The 24,117-nt window shown below is 36.4% G+C and overlaps 1 protein-coding gene across 5 annotated transcripts in view; it reads right to left on the bottom strand.

Annotated features, from left to right (window-relative positions):
- Positions 1–24,117, bottom strand: part of CCSER2 (coiled-coil serine rich protein 2) — a 170,402-nt gene that overhangs the window by 132,474 nt on the left and 13,811 nt on the right. The window lies entirely within an intron of this gene.

The raw sequence follows: 24,117 nt of genomic DNA, 5'->3' as shown, positions 1-24,117 counted from the left end.
TTTGTTGGTTTTATTTTTAAATTTAAAAAAATGATTCCAAATCATCCCTGACCTTAAGAACTAAAGAGTTTCTAGAGTACATATGTTATTAATTATGTCAAAGTAATACTTAGGAAATCATACGGACTTTCAAGTATAGATGGTGAGGTAAAAGCTCTGTATGGTTCTGTAAAGATGGTTCTGTAAAGAATTACAGAACTTCCTGTCCCCAATAACTAGTAAGTGGGAAAGTATATACATATATGTATGTATGTATGATTATTTTTTAGCCAAAAACCCACCAGCTGCAGTCAAACAACTGTTTAAACTAAGAATCTCTAAACTTTAAAAAGTAGTGGCAAACAAGATTCTGTACATGGTCCGGCTCCTAGCCTGATTACACTGCCTGAGAGCAGTAATGAGAAATATAGGTGAGTTTATAAAAATGGAATATTTTAATGAATATCCTCCAGTTTGGACAGAAAAATCCAATTTGGCATGACCTAGAAAAGTCCAGGAAAATATCTTCAGGACAGAAGGTTTTAAACCTCAGCTGAGGCAGAGTAGCCTCAGAACCTGTTGATTTCCTAGGCACTATTCTGAGATGAGGGAAGGGTCTGAAGCCCCTTGAAATATACTGCACCCTCAGCGGGATGGAGTAAGGACGGTACAGCAAACTCGACAGAATCTAAGGAGACAGGAGAACCTGAGGCCCTGTAAAAGCTCTCCGGCAACACCACCCTCCCGCAAGAGAAGAAGACAGAGAATAACACACACACTCAAAAGGTTATTCAGGGGGACCAAGTAAAAGAAGGAAACAAAGTCACAGCTAAGGCTAGAAAGGCTTGGGGAATTCACTCATGTTATATCAGGGCAAAGAAAGTCTTGATCTAGCTATCCAAATCTTTACCTAGGCAAGATAAAAAGAAATGGCCACTCAACTGTATAAACAAGGGGGTGGAAGCAAGCGGAGAAACAAATAATGACTATAGCATGCAAAACAAAGGAAGAATCCAGACTGAAAGAAAACATAGAAAGGAAAATAAGGAAACCTCCAGTGAGTTCTTTATAACAGAGAACAACATAATAAAAACATACATTTAATAAAACAAAAACTCAAAGATGAAAAGAAAAAACAGGTACATTGAAAGTTACAGAGCTAAGGAAATCAATTCAGAACAATGGATTTAAAAAAGCAAAAGCAAAAAAAAGAACCAAAAGAACCAAAGAATGAAAATCAAACTAATGCCAAGGACAAAATTTTAAGATAACCTGAGTAGTGAGGAGAATAAAAGGCAAAGATATTAAAGCAATTAGATAGAAGATGTAGGACAGACTGAACAGAAAGATTAGTATTCCTGAAGCAGAATAACTAAACAAACTGAAGAGAAAAAACAGACAGACATAATAGAAAATATCCCTAAAATAAAGAAAAAATTCTACACAAGGAAAAAAACAAAAACTAAATCATAGATCCAAATACATATCTGGATCCAAATACATATTTTGATAAAATATCAACAACAACAAAATTCTCCAGGAATACAGGCAGAAAAAAAAATCACTTTGTAAAGAAAATTTCATGACTCTGGAATAAGCAAGAGATTACAGGATATCCTTCCAATGAAATGCTGGCGTCTCTAGGAATAATTTAATCCTACAGGAATTATCACTGGGCTATTTTACAAGTCTGTAAAGACATAGGTTAACATGCAGAAAACTAACGGTAATGCAAACAATTCTTGTCTATAGACAAGCAAATATATTCTGTCCAGTTCAATTGACTTCCCTCCAACACTGCGGAAGAAGCCAGCTTTACATCCATTTGCAAATTCGCTTCAATATCCCTGATCTATGAATGTATCTGTTCTTTGAACTCTCCTTTGAACCAGCTATAACATCTCTCTGACTGCCTTGTTAATAATGAGGTAAATAACATCTTCATCATTTGATATTTGAACAGGAGTCATGGTTTGATTCTCTTCCAAAATTTATCCTTTAGCAGTTTTGGCGATTCCACCAAGATACCCAGGGGATCCGCCTGACAGAGGTGGATAACTTCTTCGCCACAGTGGGACATCTAACAGGCGGCTCACACCCAGACATATCTCTTATTGTCTTCCAGAAGTGAATCAAGAGTAGCGAGCAATGGAACTTTGCAGATAACTCTATCTTTCTATTTTAACTTCCCTCTCTTACAATTTTGTTCTGTTTTTATTTTTAGTTTATTTATGGTCAATAAGTGACTCCCCATTAATGATAACAATGATTGAGAATTTGATTTTATAGACTGCTATTTAGTGATCTCTGTAAACAAACTAATGGTTTACACAGATCTATTTTGTGTTGGGTGAGAGAAAAAGGAGACTGATTCACTAGTCACTTATTTGTTCATTTATCTCTTTTGTTTACCTATTTTGAGCTCAAATCAATTTAGAATGTCATGCCAACAGGAAGGAGAATTGTTCCTTGGTATTTGGACAGGTCAAGTTTTGTGTTTCTGTGTTTTAACTCTGTAGCCATGGCCAAAATTATAGAATTGGAAACAATGAACTCTCTCAGTGTCTGTAGGGCTATATGTCTATAATTCAGAAAGGTCTTTACCTTTTATTGTGAGTACATAATGCTTTCCTATCTCCACAGGGTACTAATAAATTGTATTATAAAGTCTCTTAAAGCAACTCTGTTCTGATAGGTTTATAAATATGCACTTACATAAACTGAACATTACCAAAACTGCCAGAAAATAAGTAAATTGATCTTTTCAATATGTTTAATGTGTTATACTTTTAATAATTATTCTTACAGAAATTAACTCAAAAAGGTTTCAAGAACCAAGTTCACATAATTAAGGTAAACATCTGGAAAACAAAACTAGTTTAATAAAATGGGTTTGTCTTCTGATTTTTTATTAGTGTTAAGTATAAGCATACATTTTTATTCCATTAGAGTAACTTTTCTGAAAAGTATATAAACTTACTGATTAAGCCAGCATTACTCATACACAATGTTTAAGATTATGAAAATGTAACCCTGTGTTTAAATAATTATTCTGACAAACTTTTTATTTCAATAGTAATTATGTTTTACAGCGTGTCAGCTTACAGATAATTTCCAAGAACTTTAAAGGTAACTTGGACTAACATTAAGTTGAATTAATTGATAATCACTGGCTCACTAGATCATTCCTTAGGAAGAGAGAATACTAAAACATTGATAACTAAGCATAATTTCAAGTTCATATGTTTTGCTTCTTGTATAAGCTATAGAAAGACTATTTTGGGGATACATAAATGAACGTGTTCATTTTTGCTACCTTGAGAAACTGTACACTGGGTCCCATTTTTATAAAAGTAACGAGAGAGATAGAGACCACATAAAGATATGTGTGTACATATACTTAAACACAACAAACTGTTATAGTGGTTACCATTAGAGAAGTGAGAATTAGGTGAAGGGAAGACTTCTTTTTACCTTTAAATCATTATTTTTAAATATGTAAATATGCCCATTTTTTTTTCCATTTAAAAAGTTTTAACTAAAAAAAAAAAAGCATTTTAAAATAACCATTTATTCAATACCAAAACAAGACTCTTACACAGTTCAATCTCACCCCCAAAAAAATTATTTAAAATTAAGTTTAATATTATATAAAATATATTTAAAAGACATAAAATTAAAGTAAGAAGTTCAAATAGAAAACAAAAAGGATTTTTTTATTTGACAGATATTACTTCTTTGCAAATTACCATTTCAAGTTCTCCAGACCTTAACCTCAACTTAAACCTCAACTTAAACCTCAAGTGTTTCACTTAACAATTCTGTCTTAAAAATTGATTCTAAATTCACTATTTCCATTCCACAATTCTAGTTGTTACCCTCATCATCTCTTTATGTATTACTACAAAGGCTTCCACATTATCAAGACTCTATCTCACGTCTGTTCAAACTGGCAACAGTTATTCTCTTAAAGGACAGATCTAATCATGTCATTTTACTGATTAAAAACCATGTGTGGCCCAAGAACAACAAAACAAAACCCAAAATGCATTCACTGTACAGAGATCAAGCTTCTCAACTTGGTTCTATACCCTATCTTTGCAGAACTATACCTGCAAGCCAAGATGTACTGTTTGTCATTCCCCAAAATCCATCCTGTATTTTCTACTCTCTATACTTTTGCTAAAGTTAAGACCACCTTGAAGGTCCTACCCTCAAGGTCCACAATCCCTACACACACAAACCTTCCCAGTTAAAATTAATCTAGTATCCTTCTCTATTTCCTTCACACCAATACTACAGCTGAGTCTGTATTACAATTGTGTGCATGTCCATATGGCCCATAAGCCTGCTGAGAGCATAAACTGAGTCCTGTGTACTTTGGGGCCTGCTCACAGGACCACAAATCTGATAGATCTTCAACTTCCAAATAAATTCATAATTTCTTAGTGCAAATTAATTTCATAAATAGTAAGTCAAGACTGAAAAATAACTGTTTTGTGGTCCTGTGATTCACTGGTAGTATACATGCCATGGGCAATGTGTTGACAAAGATTCTGAAGTCAAATGTAGATTATATTATGAAGTATCATGATCAAACAGGAATATCTGCCATGAGCAGAAAAAGGGACAGTGGCAAAAGCCATGCCAGATGACTGCCATTCCATTTTTGATAATGGTCTGTACCACGAAACACACTCCCACACCTACAAATATTTCAGGATAGCCATAAGGAAACTGGTAATATTAGCTATAAAAGCCATTTTGCAAATAACACACATTAAAGATTCTGTCCTCCGGTGAGTCACTCTGTGAGTCAGAAAGGCTTTGACATTCCCCTGTCACAAGTAGTCCGAGGACAGAACATTCTGTTCTTTCACTCCTCTATGCCTCTATTTTACTGTCTAAAATAAGGATAATGTATGTTATCTCCCAAGATCATCTAAAGTATTAATAACTTAGAGGCACAAGGTAACACCTCAAGAAAAGACATACTGTTACTACAAAGCGTCTGGGGTGCTACCACTTGGAAAAAATAAAAAGACTTGAGTCTAATGATGCACTATTTCCTAGGTAAAAATAAAAAGACTTGAGTCTAATGATGCACTATTTCCTACCAAGAATATTTACTGATTTCTAAAGGCACAAATAATTGCAACATAAATGATATCAAACATCTTGGACTTATGGTCTGAAATCTAAGCTAATCTGAAGGCTCAACTGTAAAATTCCATATCTGCTTCTATTATGAATATTGTCACTTCATTTACTGATGAGCTACTTTCTGTCTAAGTATTCATGACACTTTCTCCTACATTTACTTACAACCTTGAAATGAAATAAAGCAGACATTGTGAGTCTAGGTCGTTTTAGTAGCTCTTCCATCTCTGATGAACTTTACCTGATATGTCAACTGATGAATGGGTAAAGAAGATGTGGTATTTATAAATAATGGACTACTACTCAGCCATCACAAAGATGAAATATTGCCATTTGTGGCAATATAGATGGATCTTGAGGGTATTATACCAAGTGGAATAAGTCAGATGGAAAAGAACAAAAACCGTGATGTCACTCATATGTAGAATATAAAACAAAAAAGTAACCAAAGAACTAACAAAACAAAAATAAACTCATAGATTCAGACAACAGAATGGTGGTTACCAAAAGGGAAGGGGGATAAGAGAAAGCAATTTGGGTAACACGGTCAAATATATGGTAACGGAAGGAAACTAGACTTTTGGTGGTAAGCACAAAATATAGACATACTGAATTATAATGGTGTATATCTGAAATTTATGTATTAACCAATGTTACCTCAAATTTAAAAAGAAAACTCTTGCTGACCAAAAACACATACTCATAATAATTTGAAAGAGTACATGCCGACTACAAAATCTAATGATATAATCTTTTCTGAAGTACTTCAGTATTGTCTGCAAACTTTAATGTTGAACTAAGAACAATACCTGGTATAAGGCTTGGAAATGTCTGAGATTTTCAGAGCTAGTTTCTGTAAGAATAATTTTTAAAAGTATAGTATAGCACATTTACAGTATTTCACATTTGAAAGAATTTTCCAAATTACTTATAAACTCCTTTTAAAAATAATAAATCAAAGTTGTTTGCTTGTAAAAGGAATCCACAACTGGATGAGAAAGGAAAAGAAGGAGACACTACTGAGCATTTACACAATAGGAACCATGCTTACCACTGTATCCTTATTTAATTTTATAACAGTATTAAGGTGGTAGATTTTATCCCATTTTAAATAGAGAAATCCAGATTCAGAAAGGCTAAAATACTTGGCCAAAGTCATAAATTCCTAAACTACTGAAGAAGATCCAGGTTCAAATCCACCTGATTCTAGGGTCCATGCAAACTACCTTCCTGACAAAGGCATGAAATATTCTGGGAGGCTAACTGATGACGAGGGAAAAGAGTAAAGGAAGGGACTGGATAGCTGAGGTTAAGAGAAGCATAAAGACTACCAAGAACCTAGGTATTCATTAAAGAAGTTTTGCAGAGAAACATTAAGATCTTTCACTTTTTCAAACTCCTTTCATATTCATAACCTTATCATCTGAGGAAGCACCCAGTCATATTCCTTTTTTAATTTTCAAATAGCTTTTTATAAGGTATGAATTGCCTGTATTTTAGGGACTTACATACGCATTCTGACAATTAAGTTCACAAACTCATCCTAGAAAAAGTGCTACATGCCTCATTGCTGAATATCACTACGGTCACCTTCAAAGTACTCCCCTTGGGAAGCTATGCACTAATGCCAGTGCCTAGTCCACCCTTCAAAGCAATTTTGGGACTCTTTTTGGAATGGCCATCAGAACTGTCCTCCTATTACCCTTGATGTCCTGAATGTCATCAAAATATCTTCCTTTCAATATTTCCTTTATCTTCGGGTAAAGAAAGAAGTCATTGGGGCCAGATCAGGTGAGTGGGGAGGGTGTTCCAATACAGTTATCTGCTGACTGGCTATAAACTCCCTCACAGACAGTGTCGTGTGAGCTGGTGCATTGTCGTGATGCAACAGCCATGAATTGTTGGCGAAAAGTTCAGGTCATCTAACTTTTTCACGCAGCCTTTTCAGCACTTCCAAATAGTAAACTTCGTTAACTGTTTGCCCAGTTGGTACAAATTCATAATGAAAAATCCCTCTGGTATCAAAAAAGGTTAGCCACATCTGTGCAACAAGTTTGTGAACTTAACTGTCACACCTCGTAGACATCAATTCACTACTGAGTCCAAGAGCAGTTCACTGAACAACAGTGCTGACGAGGGCATGCCCATCACCAGTCACTTCTTGAAACTCGCTTTCACATTCAGATAACTACATCTTAATTTTTTTTTTTTTTTTTTAACCTTGTGGTACTCAAGCATTTCCCCCATATCCCTTTTTCCCCTGTTTTTCCTGGTTTTCATTTATGGCACAAGCTGATTCAAAGGCTTGATTACAGCAATTAGATAAGCAAAAATGATACCTTTGGCTGAAAGTAAACATTTAAAACAGTACAACTTCATTGCAGACTCTTCATGGTTTTAAGCACACCAATCTCAACAAAGCCCCACTATTTTATCAAGCTGACCTTTTTGTCCTCCAGCTACAACTTTTACTCAGACAGACAGGGATCAAAGCAATTTGTGAAAGTTAGGCTCTAAATGAATTTGTGGCTTAGGAACATTAAAGAACGTTACTAAATGTAGATTCAAGGCTTATTACTTCCTGAAATTTTAATTAAGGGACAAGGACAATACTAGCAGATAAAGAGAAAGCAGAAGTGCCCCTGAATAAACCACAAAAACTCTCCCTACAAATTTTACCATTTAGTTCAGGTAAAACTCAACTGTGTGGGGCATGCAAATGACAGCAAGGTGCTGAGGGCGAGGTAAGGACGATAGGGCCCAAGCTTTCTGAGTAATGAGCAAACCTAAGAAGCTAGCAGTCACACTGCCTTTTAGAATAGTATACAGGCATAACAAATAATCATTTCACAACCACTGGGTGCTTGAAAAATCTCAGCACGCAATAGTTTAGCATTTGGGTCTATTGAGGACCTGCTGGAGCAAAGTTCCTCAATTAAACTAAACAGGCAATGAGACCTGGGTTTTGGGGGCCAAGTGTCAGGGAGAAGAGTGACTGGGTAACATTAATAGTGATGGATAATTACTAGGCTGTAAATTCACTGATAGCACAGACCGGGTTTGATACACCAGTATACATTACCCAACCTCAAGTTTGTTCAGTATATGAGAGACACTTAATAAATATCCCAAAATGAAACATTTTGTTAAGATTTACATGTATGGAAAGTACAGTATCATTCAAAAATAAATTTTAATAGTAATTTTGACATAGTAGAATACAACACAGTAAGAAGGCAAAAAAAAAAAGAGCTAACTATTGGTTACCTGCAACAACACAGATGAATCAAGTCAGATCCCCTAAACAAAGAACAGAGATACTTAAGGGTACATAGGAAGGTAAGACTTCCACTTCCACTAAGGACGTACACAACTGCAATGAATTTCACTACTTCTTAACCTGAAAGAGTAAGATAATCTTCAAAATCCTAACTTTTCTTGAGCCCATCAGACAGCTGACATCGTAAGGCAACCAAATAAGACAAATTCCAAAGGGAGCCAAAACCCTCCAAGGAATGACAAGATATTTTAACACTTCCACTCTTGGCAAAGCACAAAGGAAAGAGGTGACCACCATAAGAAGGAGTAATAAGCTAAGATTTTCCTGGATGCTTAAAAGTCAAATGTGGATTAATATGTTAGTTTGGAAGAGCAAGCTATTCTCCATGGGTCTCAGGCTCGTGCTCAGGGGATGCCATGAGACAGCTTCCCTCTCAATAGCACAAGCACGCAGGAGGCCGTAAGAGGCTATGCTGGGGACGAGGACAAAGCCCTGCTCACTTCCCTGCATCCTTCTAGCCCACAGAGCAAAGCCCTAAACTGCTGGGGAGCAGGCAGCAAACCCTCCTTCCTTTCCGTATTTCAAGGTATCAAATAATTGATAATGAAAGGTTTCGCTATAGAAGAATCGTGACTAATACATGCAGGAAAATGATGGAATCACAAAATAAGAAAATCAGATCTATCTGGTCTTGGTTTAGCAAGTAACAAATTGAACTAATACATCCAGGTAACAATCATTAATGGCTGATTGCTAAATTCATTAGGTGAAAAAGACACCTTAACCTGAATCAATCTCAAGGTCCTATTATGAGAAAAGAGGAAATACACAGTACCATGCATGAAATATTTTTGCCAAAACAAACTGACCCTGAATCTATCCATGCCTCTAGATCTAGCAGCTTACAAGAATGATAAAGAACAGAAAAACACGTCAAACAACACAAGGATATAACCAACCAAATCTAGAATGTGTAAATTCTACAAGAGGAAGGATTCAGTTTCTTTCCTCAACAAATAAAACAGGAGGAAATGTTACAAGTTTGAGACACATTAATCAACTGTAATGGGTGGACCTTGTATGGATACTAATTTAATCAAACCCCCGTTAATAAAGAATTGTTTTTGAGACAATTATTTTAAAAAGTATTATAGATAAAATAATATTGATAACTGTGAAAAGCTGAGTTATAACACACTGGGGGATTCACTTTTTCTCTTCTCATTATGTTTAAAAGAGTCCATATATAATTTTTCCTTTAAAAAAGTAAACCCCAAGTAAGGATGCTTCCATAAGAGGAAGAGATACCTAATAAACTACAGCACATCGTACATTACCCTCCTCCACGTAGCATTCATTCCCCCTCTCCCTCCCCCTCTTCTCCCCCTCGCTCTCTTCTCTCCCCCTCTCTCTCCAGCCTACTTCTACTCAGAGAACTCGAAATGCCTGCATCTCTACACTTAACTCCTCCCACAAAGGATAAAGGGCTCTCAAATTATAAGTACCATAAACCATAAATTGCTCTACTCAAGGCTGGAGAGGTTCCAGCAAGAGGAAAACTATCTTGGGAAATGGTAAAGGGTAATGGTTGTCCAGCTGCCCAGATTAGAAACTCAGGCTCACCACATCCTAGGACGATGGCCTAGGGCAAAGTACTTGGTCTCTCATTAAATCTGTTGTTTTTTTCATATATAAATTGTGAATAAATACCAGTACCTAAGCATGGCTTTTATCTTAGGCTGCACTGTTTTCACATTAACAGAGTAATCTGATGAAGCCAATCTTGCCCTGTTGTTTTGATGTTTGCCAAGGGATGTTTTGTGGAAACACTATCAACAAGTAATATAAACAACAGGCATCCTTGACCTTTACCATGCCGAGTGCCACCCTGAACAAAGCTCAGAGATGACGCAAAAGTGGCCGTGTCACACATTACTTTGTGGTTTACACAAGTGACATATTTAATAATTTATTTTTTAAGTACAACAAAATGTTTCCACCAAAATGGACAGGTCACAATGCAATGAATCCAGCCAAATCACGATGTGATGCATCCATCTGCAGTTTCACACCAGCACTGCACAAGCCTCTGTAACACCCCCAGTTCCCTTATATTTAAGCTTTAAGAGCACAGTATTTAATACAAGCCACTATATGAAATTTCAAAGCTCATATTTTAATATTAACTTCAAACATTATTAAACAACAAATGTTTAAACAATAAACCAATCTTGTAAAATTAGGGAAACAAACATTCTGATAACCAAATACTGAGTAGTATTTAAAATTCAGTAATATACATGGTGCTAGACCCATAGTGACACCTAATGTAAGCTTTCTCTAATGATACAGAAAACACTTCAAGTTCACAGGATCGTTCTGAGTTATTATAATGACTCAGTTATTTCACTGAAAAACTGACTAGAGATTTCTAGTTAAAAGGATAATTGGATTGCAGTCCTCCATTCTCACAAAATGTCAGGAAAAGAATGTACGTTCATCTTGTTCTAGATCCACTGGAGTTGCAGGTGCCCATAAAGCAGATAAATCAGGTTCCCTATTAATTCCTAAATTGTATAAAACATTATTAGTACAGTAATGTCTAAATTAACTAATCCTTTGGACTTCATAAATTGTGCACCGTGTTTTCCCAAAAATAAGACCTGGTCTTATATTAATTCTTGCTCCAAAAGACGCATTAGGGCTTATGTTCAGGGGATGTCACCCTGAAAAATCATGCTAAGGCTTATTTTCCGGTTAGGTCTTATTTTCGGGGAAACTTGGTAAATGTCTAACCACTATCCTGTACACCTGAAACTAATATAAAATAATACTGAATGTCAACACTAATTGGAAAAATTTAAAAGGGAGAAAAAGATAAAGAAGAATAAGAGGTTCAAAGTTCCAGGTATAAACCAAGTAAGTCTCGGGCATGTATAGGACGAACAGTATAGGAAATACAGTCAATGATATTGTGATAGCCTGGTACTGTGTCAGAGGGTCCCTGGACTCACGGGGCTCACTTCTTCAGCACAGGGAATATAATCAATAATACTGTAATAGCAGTGCCGGGTGGGTCCTGTTGAATAACTATGGTGTACACCTGAAACTAATATAATATTGCATGTTAGCTATATTTTAATAAAAATCTTTTTTTTTTTTTTTAAAGTCACCTATGTGCTGAGAGTTAAATGCTCCCATCACTTTGAATCAGTAACAGTGGGAGAAAGTCACAGGCATCCTTTTGAGGAACAAACTTCACAAAGCAAATCAGGATCCCAAGACCATGAGGAGATACACAGATTCCCAGACACAGAAGCTCCTCTACTCATTTTCAACTCATTAGCTTTCGAACATGTGAACAAAGCAAAAGGAACATACGAGGGAAGGTATGAATCCCTTTTTCCTTCAGTAAGTCTCAGTTTGTACGTGCCAGTCAACATGAGCACGTTACCACAAGTGTGATACTCCTTTCCCAAGGTAGGATTTTCTTGAATAAGTCACCTAACTTGAACTGATGCTCAAGCAAAACTGCAAAAAAAGGACTAGGTTGATCTTTGGTCACCATCTGATTTTTCAAGGGCAATTTTGACTTTACAAGATTTTTAACCTATCTGCTAACTAGAACCTAACCTCACACAAGATGTCTTATTTTGTAGTTACAGATATCCTCCGAATCACCGGAGGCAGGGGAAACATAGGTAAGCAACTTAAGAGACAAGTGTGTTCTCTATGACGTCTAGAGGGCTAAACTCCATCTAGTAGGAAAGGGGAAAAACTGGGTTGAAATAAAAAGAAAAGAACCCATAGCTAAAAACATGGACTAAGTCACATTCTCTTCCCCAACAAAGCTATTACTATTATCCATAATACCATTTATTTGTTGCCTAACTATTTACTGAGCACTCATTATGTGCCAGCCACTGCACAAGGTACTAGGGACACAGCTGTGACTAAAACACATGAATCCTGTATTCACAGAGCTAGTGGTCCAGCAAATACCAGACAGTAAACTATGTATAAAAATAAAATTGATATTGTCAAAAGGTTACTACCAGGACATACACTGGGAACCAAGTTCGGGGGGGGGGGGGGGGAGAAGGGGTCAGGGAATTTTCAAGGTTTCTATGGACAGTGGATTATTCCACTACTTACAAAGTCTCATGGTTGATTTGTTGAGGAGTTTTGGGACTCACAGCTCCCACAACAGACCACGCTGTCCCACCAACATGTGTTTGCCCATAGTTCTTCTGCCTGGAACACACAACCCCTCACCCCTCACACATTCTTCACAGTGTCATGCAATCTTTGCAGGATCCAGGCTCACCAGGCTAGGTTATGGGCTGATGCTTCTTGTCAACAAGCCAAGAAGTGTTCCTCAGACTACTCCAGGTTTATGTTCTCTTCACTGGAGGCCAAGTTCTTTAAGAACACAGACTATGTCTTTCACTCATTTTTTTATCTCATTCTGAGGCTAGGACACAGCCTGGCACATAACTGGTGTTTTACAAATGTAAGTTGAAAGCCAGAATGAATGGTGCATGCCTTAACAGTGTCTTGTTGAGAATTCTGTCAGTTTTACCTCAAATCCACAGTATCAACATGTACATATATAAAGCCTGACACAGCTTGACACAAAATAGGCAGTATATTTCAACTAATATCTGAGATCCTATGGAACTGGCTTCTAAACTTCTGTTTATAAGCTCCTGTTTTCCTGGTAAAACAAGTACCAAATTCATGATATTGATTTTTTCCCCACCCTTCCACAAACCACACTGGGTTATTAAACCCAATTAGCAAACCAATCTCTTCCCTGATGGTTTCCTTCTCGCTTAATAATTTATTCTAATTTGGAATCTCAATCTCTACCCATTCCCATGATGCCTAACTCTTCAGTTTTTTGAAGAAGAAACCTCAAATTTTTGGCATGAAACATTATTTAAAAAAAACTTAATTACAAAAGAAATGGGACATGACACAATCAGTCCAGTCTGTCTGTGCTTTTAAATGCTCTTTGTCTGATTTAATTACAAAGTATTTTAGATAATTACTCCACAACTTTTAATAGCAACTAGGACACCCATATTTTAATATTTTTTATAAGTAAAAATACTCAAATTAGTTAACAGCATTTAATCAATTCCCAGAGTACTGACACTGAGAATCTTCTTGATTTGGCAAATATCAAAGAGATTATTAAAGCTAGGTGCAATGTTTCCATCTTTAAATTGATCATGACTTAAGACATGAGGACCGTGGAAAATAAGAATATTCTTATTGTGTTTAAGATCAACACAACTCAAGTTCTTTCTCAGCAGGAAGTCACTGCAAAGCTCCACCTCACTTTACTACACTTTTTTATTAAGCACCTAGGACAAGATCCAAGGTAAGATATAATACCTGCTAGGAGAAGCTCATGATCTGGGAAAGGAAGAAATGTTCTTACTACATTAATGACTTAAGACCGATTAATTTAGTCATCAAACTTTTATTGAAAGCCTATTATGAACCAGGCTCTGTGCTAGAGGTTGTGATACAGACACTCCAATGCAGAAAAAAGACCAAGAAAAGGGCAATGAAATGCTTTAATTGCTATATACATGGGGGCCCAAAAAAGAAAAAGTACCTAACTGGAGAAGGGGATATCATAAATGGCTTCGCAGAGGAGGCAATGCTTGAGCTGGGTCTCAAATGATAGTAAATAATGGAATCAGGAAATTAACCTATTCTTTCAAAGACAAGAAAGAAAAAGGCAATAATTTGAGAGGATATAAAGGTAATCGTGTTTTGTTTTGTTTTGTTTTTCTTACTTTGTGCCCTCTTTTCTGTTTCTAAGATGTAGGAGGAAAGCTAAAAAAGATTAAAAATAAAGAAAATGGTGGGAACAATAGCTGGAGCAAGATCGGACAGGATATGTGATGAAGGTAAGCTTCCAGTGCCGTTATGAGACCTGGAATGCTAGACAAGAATCAGAGCAGAGGTTCCAATTTACAGCTGAGTCCAGAAAAAGGTGCAGCTCGACAGGCACACTGCTCAGGGCTCCAGGCCCAGGAACACAGGACACTGCAGCTAAGTGCCCACACTAACTGCAGGCCCCCCTCACCCACCTCAGCCAGGCTGGTTCAGTCTGCAGGCTGTGGGAACTGTGCTTGCAGCCTAATGGGGCTGGAGAAAGCAGCCACTAGGTCTTCTAAATGCTATGAGCAAACAAAACCAACAAGAGGAATGGGGAATTTGGAAATACAAACAATTTCAAAAATATAAGTGTAATTAAAATGATACACTCAGTAACTTAAATGAAAGATGATTTTTTTAATTTTAATTCTCAGCATCAAGCACAGCGTTTGACACATAACAGACATCAGTGTACACTAATGACTGATGTTCTGGGGCTGGTCCAGGCCGATATCCCAAGAGATGGGGACACCTGTGGCAGGCAGGTCTGCAGTATCTCCCTCCTATGGGACCAGGAGGGTGAAAAGACCTGTCCCTGTTGAAGACAAAAGAGGACAACATAACTGTGAAGGACCTTAACGATGACAGCTAATTTTATCAAGAACAGTGTGTGCACAGCACTGTGCTAAGCAGTTTGTAAGAATTATCATATCTCAACCTCATTACAACACAGGAAAGGTACATTTATTCCCATTTCAAAGATGAAGTAACTGAAGTTTGCAGAGGTTAAGTAACTTGTTCAAGTTCATAGAGATAAAAAAGAACCAAGACTACTGGACCCGAGTCAGTGGCATTCAATACGGTGAGTAGTGACTGTAAGAGTGGCAGCAGCACCGTAGTAGCTCACACATTTATACCTCTTACCCGTGTTAAGCAGTGTTCCAAGGGTTCCATATAGATTAACCTATTTAAGCCTCACAACTACTTTATGAAGTAAATGTAATGTTTATTTCACAGACAGGAAACTAAATATAGGGAGGTTAGTTTTCCCAAGGTCATACAACTAGTAAGTGATGGGGCCAGGACTGAAATTTAACTACCTGTTTCCCCGAAAATAAGACCTACCCGGACAATCAGCTCTAATGCATCTTTTAGAACAAAAATTAATATAAGACCCAGTCTTATTTTATTATAATATAAGACTGGGTCTTATATAATATAATATAAGACCGGGTCTTATTTTACTATAAGACCGGGTCTTATATTAATCTTTGCTCCAAAACACGCATTAGAGCTGATTGTCCGGCTAGGTCTTATTTTCGGGGAAACACCGTATTACCCTAATGGCCTCTCTCCAATTCCTTTTCTTAAGCAAATACTCCGGATACCTGTGTTTTCAGACTGCTGATCATGATATCAATTTATTACTTTAGAACAAGCAAGTTCGTTGTAAACGAAAAGACTAGAAGAGAATGGGCTACCCATTGACTTCCCAGTATCTTCTGTAGTGCTGGACCACACAGCTGAGAGCCTGGGGGTGGCAAACTGCAGGAAAAGACTACGTAATGGATATGTTTAGTCTGTCATGGGTGGAAAAGGAAACAATAAAATTAACAAAAAATATTCAAGAACTATTCATGGAGCACAAATCAGAAAATCTCTTGTAGTGTAAAAATTATATAGAATACTAACAGAAAGTGTTTAAGAATTATTCTAAGTAACTGTAAAGTCAATTTCAATGGGAAAAAAACCCCAAAGAAAAATCTATTTTGTGAAGAAATCAACACTTCAGTGAAATTTTTAGAAGAATGTGAGGAAAAGGGTGCGGGGTTGAGTAAAGAAAACTGAAGAACATGCTCAATTTAACTCTAATAAGAGAAAAAAACGTAGCTGCCAAACACAAGCATACAAAATTGAAAGAAAAAAGTTACCAGAGCCTCCTGAAGAACTAAAAGTAACAATATGAAAATTGCAGTTTTTCTAAATAGAAACAGACTCATAGAGAACAAACTGATGGTTGCTGAGGAGGGGATGGGATGAAAAAAGTGAAGGGGAATAATAGGTACAAACTTGCAGTTATAAAATAAATAAGTCATGCGGATATAATGTACATCACAGGGGATATAGTCAATCATATCGTAATAACTACAATGACATATGGTTACTACACGTACGGTGGTGATCCCATTATAAGGTATACAAATGTAGAATCACTTAACTGTACATCTAAAACGAATACAATATTGTGTAACTACACTTTAATTTTTTTAAATTTCATTTTTCAAGAATATCAGTTAGAAAAAAATTCATGTTTTAACAATGAATTATAATGTAAGTAGGAATTGTATCTTAAAATAACCCCTTATGCAAATAGCAAAAGACAAGAGAATAGAACATGGAATGCAAAATCAGACAACCACTACAAACAAAAAGTCTCTTGTACATTAAGTCAAAGACACTTCTAACCACCTGAAGATATTAGAGGTAGCTAAGCAATCAACAGAGGAAAATGAAAAGCAATACTCTAAGCAGGACGATGACTTAAGAGCACTACAACAACTGGCTGATTCAGGTGACACAGAGAGAAGTTTGGAAAATCAGTTTTGAGGAAGAAATCTTAGTAAAAGGACAGACGCTGACTGGAAGCCAGTCAGCTTCATCATTAAAAGGAAGCTGAGGAATAAATAAGGAAAAAAGTAGCTATAAAATGTCAACTGGAAAATTTTCAGTGAGACAAAACGACAGATGAAGGAAGACTGGTATTTTTGGAAAGAGGAAGCAGGTGAAGTTCAGGTAACCCTAAAATTCTTTACTAAAGAACAAGTAGAAGGAAAGAGATGTTGGATGAGTATACAAACACACGTATGCATTAATTGTTTAAATGAGAAAAACAGCAAGTGAAAACTCTGACTAATGTAACTGAGAAATCAAAATCAAAACTGTCTGAAGGTGAAAAAGAATTACCTTATTTGGAGTGAATTACAAAATAATACTGGAATGGACCTGCATGAGGGAAAATGCCAGCAAAAGAGGACAGACTTTATCTGAATTCTGCAACCCATCCATCCAAAGATTAAAGTAGATTAAAGAATATAAAATGGTGATACTCAGTCCCTTCATGTGGAGGAAGTGATTCCATTTCTGTGTGGTAATGGTCTTACCTGTCAGATCAAAGAAAAAAGGCTCTTTGCATTCGGTGGACTTAAGAGTAAAAAAACTTCACTGTAATGTTTTTTTAAAATCTGAAGCAATACTCTAAAATATAATTATGTTACGTAAACACTGTTGCTTTTTTAAGTGTCTCATGTAAGGAAAACCAATAGAGAACAATTCAGCAGTTTTTATAATGTTCAGTTGAATTTTTAAAATTAATTTTGCAACATTTCACAGAATCATATTTTGGAAATTAGATTTATTGTAGTAATAGCCTAAAACAGTCTTTTCGTACTTAATAATGAGTCAATTTCCTTTCTACACACAGAAATAAGAATAGAACAAAACAGAAAATATCAGAAGGTATCACACATGGGTGTTTCATAACACTTTATAGTTTTAGTTATATGTGTATATTATGTGTGCAGCATGCATAATGTTCTGAACATTATAAAATTAAAATACACAAGGATAAAACTTTTATGTAATGTCTAAGAAATGTTTCCACATAGGCATTCCTTAAAATATAAAAACCCTACCAACAAACTTGCATATACAGAAACATTCTTGCACACTAGCTGCCACTCATCCAGAGAGCTGTTCCCCTCATTCTTCCCTGTTCCCCAGTGCTTCTCCCATAGCCAGCTGAGCTGAGTAGACACTGATACCAGTTGGACAGTGCAAAGAACGGTATGTCTTGGGCCCCCGTTCACACACTTCCTTTCCCTCAACCCACCTTCAAGATTTAGCCTCCTTAGCCTTAAAAGGGGTGTGTGCATACTAGTCACCATTTTGTCTGTTTCATTCTCCTGCGTAATCCCATCCCAATCTCTTATTCTAACACTGTCCATAGAACTTTCTGTGATAATGGAAATGTTCTCTACCCGCCCTGTCCAAAACAGTAGCCACTAGCCATATACATAGTTATTAAGCACGAGGGTGACTAAGGAACTGAATTTTCATTTTTATTTAATTTTAACTCATTTAAGTTTAAATAGTTACATGTGGCTAGTGGCTATCATAATGGACAGCACAATCTTATACACAAACAAAAAAACAAAGTATTTATCCTTCTCTCATCTTTTCAAATCTTGCCCAGATATTTCAAAGGAAAAAATAGCCTCTTGTTTACATTCCATTTATGAATTTAAAAAATGTGCCTGAGGAAGACAGATAAACCTTGAAAAATAGATAAACCAGATAAAAACAGTTTCTTATAAATTTTTTAAAATAAAATTAGATGTAATAAACAAAATTGCTATTAACCGCTATATCCTTGAAAAATGCCACTCTGTCATATAGTGTATTTTAGTAAACCAGAATCTTAGAACTGGGATACCACAGATCACATATAAAATTAAGGTCAAAGAAGTAAAGGGAATTACTATTCAGTTTGTTGGCCACAAAGCCAGCTTTTCTGACACAGGATGTGCCCAGAAATTCTTTCAGAATTCACTCAACAACCACTTCCAGCAAATTACTAGATACAAAGAACAGTTTAAGACAGAACCCCAACTCTCAAGCAACTCATGCTTTCTAAATATACACCTGTCTCAACGTTCATCTAATAAAATGTGATTTTCTTCACATATCAATTAAAAGAATAATTTCAATCAATTTTATTTTCTGGATTTAACTACTAATATCCAACGACGTTATATTTTTATTATTTTTGGTTGACAAATATAAAATAAAACTTTTATGAGAAAAAAGCTTTCCAAGTAGTAAATAAACATCTTTAAGTTTGGACATTACTAACATTCAATTCTAACGACTTATTCTGTAAAAACAAAGTATGAATTTATTTTTAAGTTTGCTTTTAAGTATGCTAGCTATAGCAATTAAGTAAGCCATTTCTCAGAAATAACACTCTAAACTTTAGTTATAATTAACACTTCATTACTAGCTTTAATTGAAAATAATATTATTTTCAATTAAAGGTATTTCAGGACAGTAGGAATTAGTACTGGTATAGAATAGTCAAATAATATACTAGCAGTCTGAGGTTTTGGTACCTTCCAGGAATAATGTAGACAGCAAAGACGCCCTGAACTATCTCAGGTCTCTAAGCCAATATGATATGTCACTGCGGAAAAATTGAAATGTTTTTAAATCCCAAGGAAACAAATTTTGTGCCTCAGTTTCACTTTAGCAATTTTAGTTGATAAGTTCAAATGGGTTAACAGTGTGGTAAGGCCACAGAACAAGCAATCTTAGATTATTACACTGAAAGAAATACAGTATCTAAATCAGAAGAGTTAATGCAGCCTGATGAAGTCTCACTTACCTCTAGTTGGAATGACATTAACAATTCTGAACATAAATACTCTTTTGCTTAAAAACTTCCTATAATTTCACCACCCTGACACAACTGTTCTCATTACTTCAAGTACCGTTGTAAAAATCACATCTACATACCAGTCTACTATAATAACTACCTAGATACAAATGAATGTTTTACTTTAAAAATGTCATTATTTTATAATAATTTCCCACATTTTTTTCATATTATTTTAATAACTACTGTGTATTACACTAAACGAATGTTATAAATCATTTAAGCATGAATCACTGGACCAATTCTCAGTATCTTTATCCTCTAATATGCCATTTTTAGAGTTACCTGACAAAATGGATATATATAAAATGCGTGAAGAACTACGTCACATGATGAAAAGTAAAGCATTTACAAAACCGAGAGAATATATGATTGTTGCTGTCAAATAGTTTAAGGTATCAAAGAGGGGCAGAACTAGGATCAATGGACAGAAAAAAACAGAAAGGCAGTTGTCAACCCAAAATAAGAAAAACCTTTCAAACTATCAGAATTGGTAAACAAGGTAATGGGGCCACCACATAAAACACTGAGCTGTCCATGTCTGAAAGCATTCAAAACCAAGCTGGGTAATCACCTGTCAGAGACAGTACAGATTCTACAGTGGGTGGTCATTAGGATTAGATAACTTCTCAGGTTTCCTTTCATTCCTGTATTCAAATATTTATTAATCATCTGCTATGATCCTAGCAATATGTTAGGTGCTAGGTATACAAAAGCTGACAAAACAGACATGGCTTCTATGGTTTTTGTAATTATAGTTGCGTGTAAGAGACCAAAAAAAAAAAAAAAATCCATAAATAAGCAAATAATCATAAGTCCTATGAAGAAAACCAATGAAATGCTATAGGAGAAAATGGCAGACTGGGCACCTCAGAGGGGGAATATTTAAATTGTGACCTAAAAGAAGAGGAACTAGCTATGCAATGAGGACACTAGAGCAATGAAAAGCCACTGGAGGCTTTAAGCAGGAGAGTGACATGATCTGATTTAGATTCCTAAGATTATTCTCACTGTTACATGGAGAATGAACTGGAAGAGAGAAAACACGGAGGCAGGGAAATCAGTTAAGAAGCTAAACAGAAAGGAGCCCTACCCAGGATAAGCAATGATGGACTAAGCAGGTCAAAGTAGATGGATAGAAAGGAACAGAAGAGTTCAACATTCATGGCAGAGATAGGAGCACTAGCACTTGGCAATAAACGCAAGGGATGAGGGAAAAGAAAAAAACAGAACTCAAGAATGACTCTCAGGTTTCTGGCCTGAAACACTGATTGAATGGTGATGCCATTTTCTTGATGGAAAGATCTGGGAGACAGACAGGTAAGGAATACAAGGAGACTCCAACTTTAAGTCTCCATGATTTCTTTAGATCATTAATACAAAATTTCTACCAAAATCTCTCATGACTGACTCTCTTCTCTTTAAAAGGTAGTCTGTGGAATGAGGAAAATGCTTTAAAGGAAGAAACTTGGTCAATTGAAAAAAAAAAAGAAATACAAATGGTAGATTAAATTATTGTATCAATGTTAAATTCAGTCAAGTTGATAACTGTACAGTAGTCACATTTTGTAAAATCCTTATTCTTAGGAAATACATATGGAAGTATATATTTAAGGATAAAGGATCATGGTGTATGCAACTTACTCTCATATGCTTGGCTGTGCGTGTGTGTGTGTAAAAGAGAGACACCGCGTGTAGAGACGTGTATATGCATATACATGTATGTATACAAAAGAGCAAATGATAACCAAATGGCATAAAATATTAACAATAGGTGAATCTGAATAAAGACTATTCGGATAGTCTTTGTACTATTATTATTCTTGTAACTTTTCTTGAGTATGAAATTATTTCCAAATTAAAAACAAAATTTTAAACAGTCAGTCTTAGACTTCTCTCACTCATGCTAAATACGAGTAATTTGAATTCTTTTCAACCTATCTCATATGTATTTGCCACCAACTAGCCATCTTGTTTTCAATTCCCTAGAGTTGTGTCCCATCAGGGAGACAAGCAGCACACACAAGAGCTCCATAAAGAGATGGCATGGGGCCGGCCCGGTGGCTCAGGCGGTTAGAGCTCCATGCTCCTAACTCTGAAGGCTGCCGGTTCAATTCCCACATGGGCCAGTGGGCTCTCAACCACAAGGTTGCCAGTTTGATTCCTCAAGTCCCGCAAGGGATGGTGGGCTCCGGCCCCTGCAACTAAGATTGAACACGGCACCTTGAGCTGAGCTGCCACTGAGCTCCCGGATGGCTCAGTGGGTTGGAGCGTGTCCTCTCAACCACAAGGTTGCCAGTTTGATTCCTCGAGTCCCACAAGGGATGGTGGGCTGTGCCCCCTGCAACTAGAAACGGCAACTGGACCTGGAGCTGAGCTATGCCCTCCACAACTAAGACTGAAAGGACAACAACTTGACTTGGAAAAAAGTCCTGGAAGTACACACTGTTCCCCAATAAAGTCCTGTTCCCCTTCCCCAATAATAATAAAAAAAAAAGGAGATGGCATGACAAGAGGGGAGGACTGTGGCAAGAGGGGAGGACTGTGACAAGAGGGGAGGACTGTGACAAGAAGGGGGGACTGTGACAAGAGGGGAGGACTGTGACAAGAGGGGAGGACTGTGACAGGAAGTGAGGACTTGTGACAACAGGCCTCTTGGAATTTGCAACATCACATGAAGTACAATGTCTGTATCTCTGCTCCCTGGAATGTACTATGTCCTATGTCCTGATCTATAGCAGGCTGCCAGATGACAGCTCTTTGGTTTGGTATTTTCTTTTCTAATGCAATATTTTACAATAAATCTTACTGTAGAATTAGCAAGCTCTTGTGACATCTGCCTGAATTAAGAACAGCTCCTATGTGCTCCCACAACTGGGAGCTCCTGGAGAACAAGGACCACCACCTATTTGGGGTTCTGAAATTCCTAAAAACTATCATAATATGTAGAAAAGATAGAAAAAGCTATTGGGTAAAGAACAAAAAGTTAGTGAAAAATCTAAGTATGCTATGACTGCAGTTCTACTAAAACTTTTTTTGTTTTAGTTTTTGATTTTACTTTTTGTTTTTTACCTTGAACAAAGCAGTACAAGCTCTTACTCTAATTCTACAGCAAAGAAGACATAATATCTAGGGGCTGCTGATAAAGTGAAAATGCCAATGACGTGCAAAATTCCAAAACTGTGTTTACCTCAATAATACAAGTAATTTTAATTTTATAAAATATAATTGACAAAAAGTAAAAAGGAATCTTAGGCTGAGGCCTGAGTACCAACCACATCTTAAAATCAAAGTGCATTTATATTTAACCTATACTAGCAACTGGTCAATACAATGCAAGAACACTTCACTGATAAGAAAATACACATTGTACTACCGTGTTTCCCCGAAAATAAGACCTAACCAGACAATCAGCTCTACTGCGTCTTTTGGAGCAAAAATTAATATAAGACCTGGTCTTATTTTACTACAAGACCAGGTATAATATAATATAATATAATATAATATAATATAATATAATATAATATAATATAATATAATACCTGGTCTTATATTAATTTTTGCTCCAAAAGACACATTAGAGCTGATTGTCTGGCTAGGTCTTATTTGGGGGGAAAACACAGTATTCTAAACAGAACTTTGTTCTCTATTTTCAAAGAATCTTTAAGCAAAATTATGTAAGGTAAGAATATTCAACTTAGTAAACCAATTAAAAACTAATGACTTTACTGTGAGAGGCAGTTTTTCCAGTGTTACAATTAAATTTGTCAAAGAGAATATAAATAAAGTACTCCAAAAACAAAACTATAAAGTAGAAATGCATCTTTGCCCAAAATGATCATATGGTAATACTATCAAGTGTTAAAATACCAAATGCTTAAAGGATACTTCTGAGCTTGTCAAATTAACAAAATTCAGGCGCGTCCCTAGTAGGACCTGATCCTCTTTCAGCACTTAGAAAGGGCGGAAGCCAGGGATTCTAATCCAAATATGATGCAACACTGTCAGTTTATCCCTCCTGCCCTTAGCAACTAGCCCTTCTTCTGCTTCACGCCTGGTACTGCTACAAGGCAACTTGGGGTTATGACTGCGTCTCTCCTGCACTCACAAGAGCTTCCTGATACTTGGCACCGTCTCTAGTGCTGCATCAAGTTAGTGCTGCTGGCCACATCCGGGGAATGGCAGGCAGCCCCGCTCAGCCATTAGATGCCTGGCAATAACGAGCACGTGCCTCTCACCACTCTCTTCAGCCCTCTCCTATTAGGAGTAGGAGACTGTTTCCTACTTATCTGAGTGCTGTCTACATCCT

This window comes from Rhinolophus sinicus, chromosome 15 (genome assembly GCF_057876585.1).
Source record: "Rhinolophus sinicus isolate RSI-liver-muscle chromosome 15, RSI-T2T, whole genome shotgun sequence".
NCBI lineage: Eukaryota > Metazoa > Chordata > Mammalia > Chiroptera > Rhinolophidae > Rhinolophus > Rhinolophus sinicus.
Note: the sequence above shows the minus strand (reverse complement) of the source record. Positions and strands in the feature narration are given on the sequence as shown.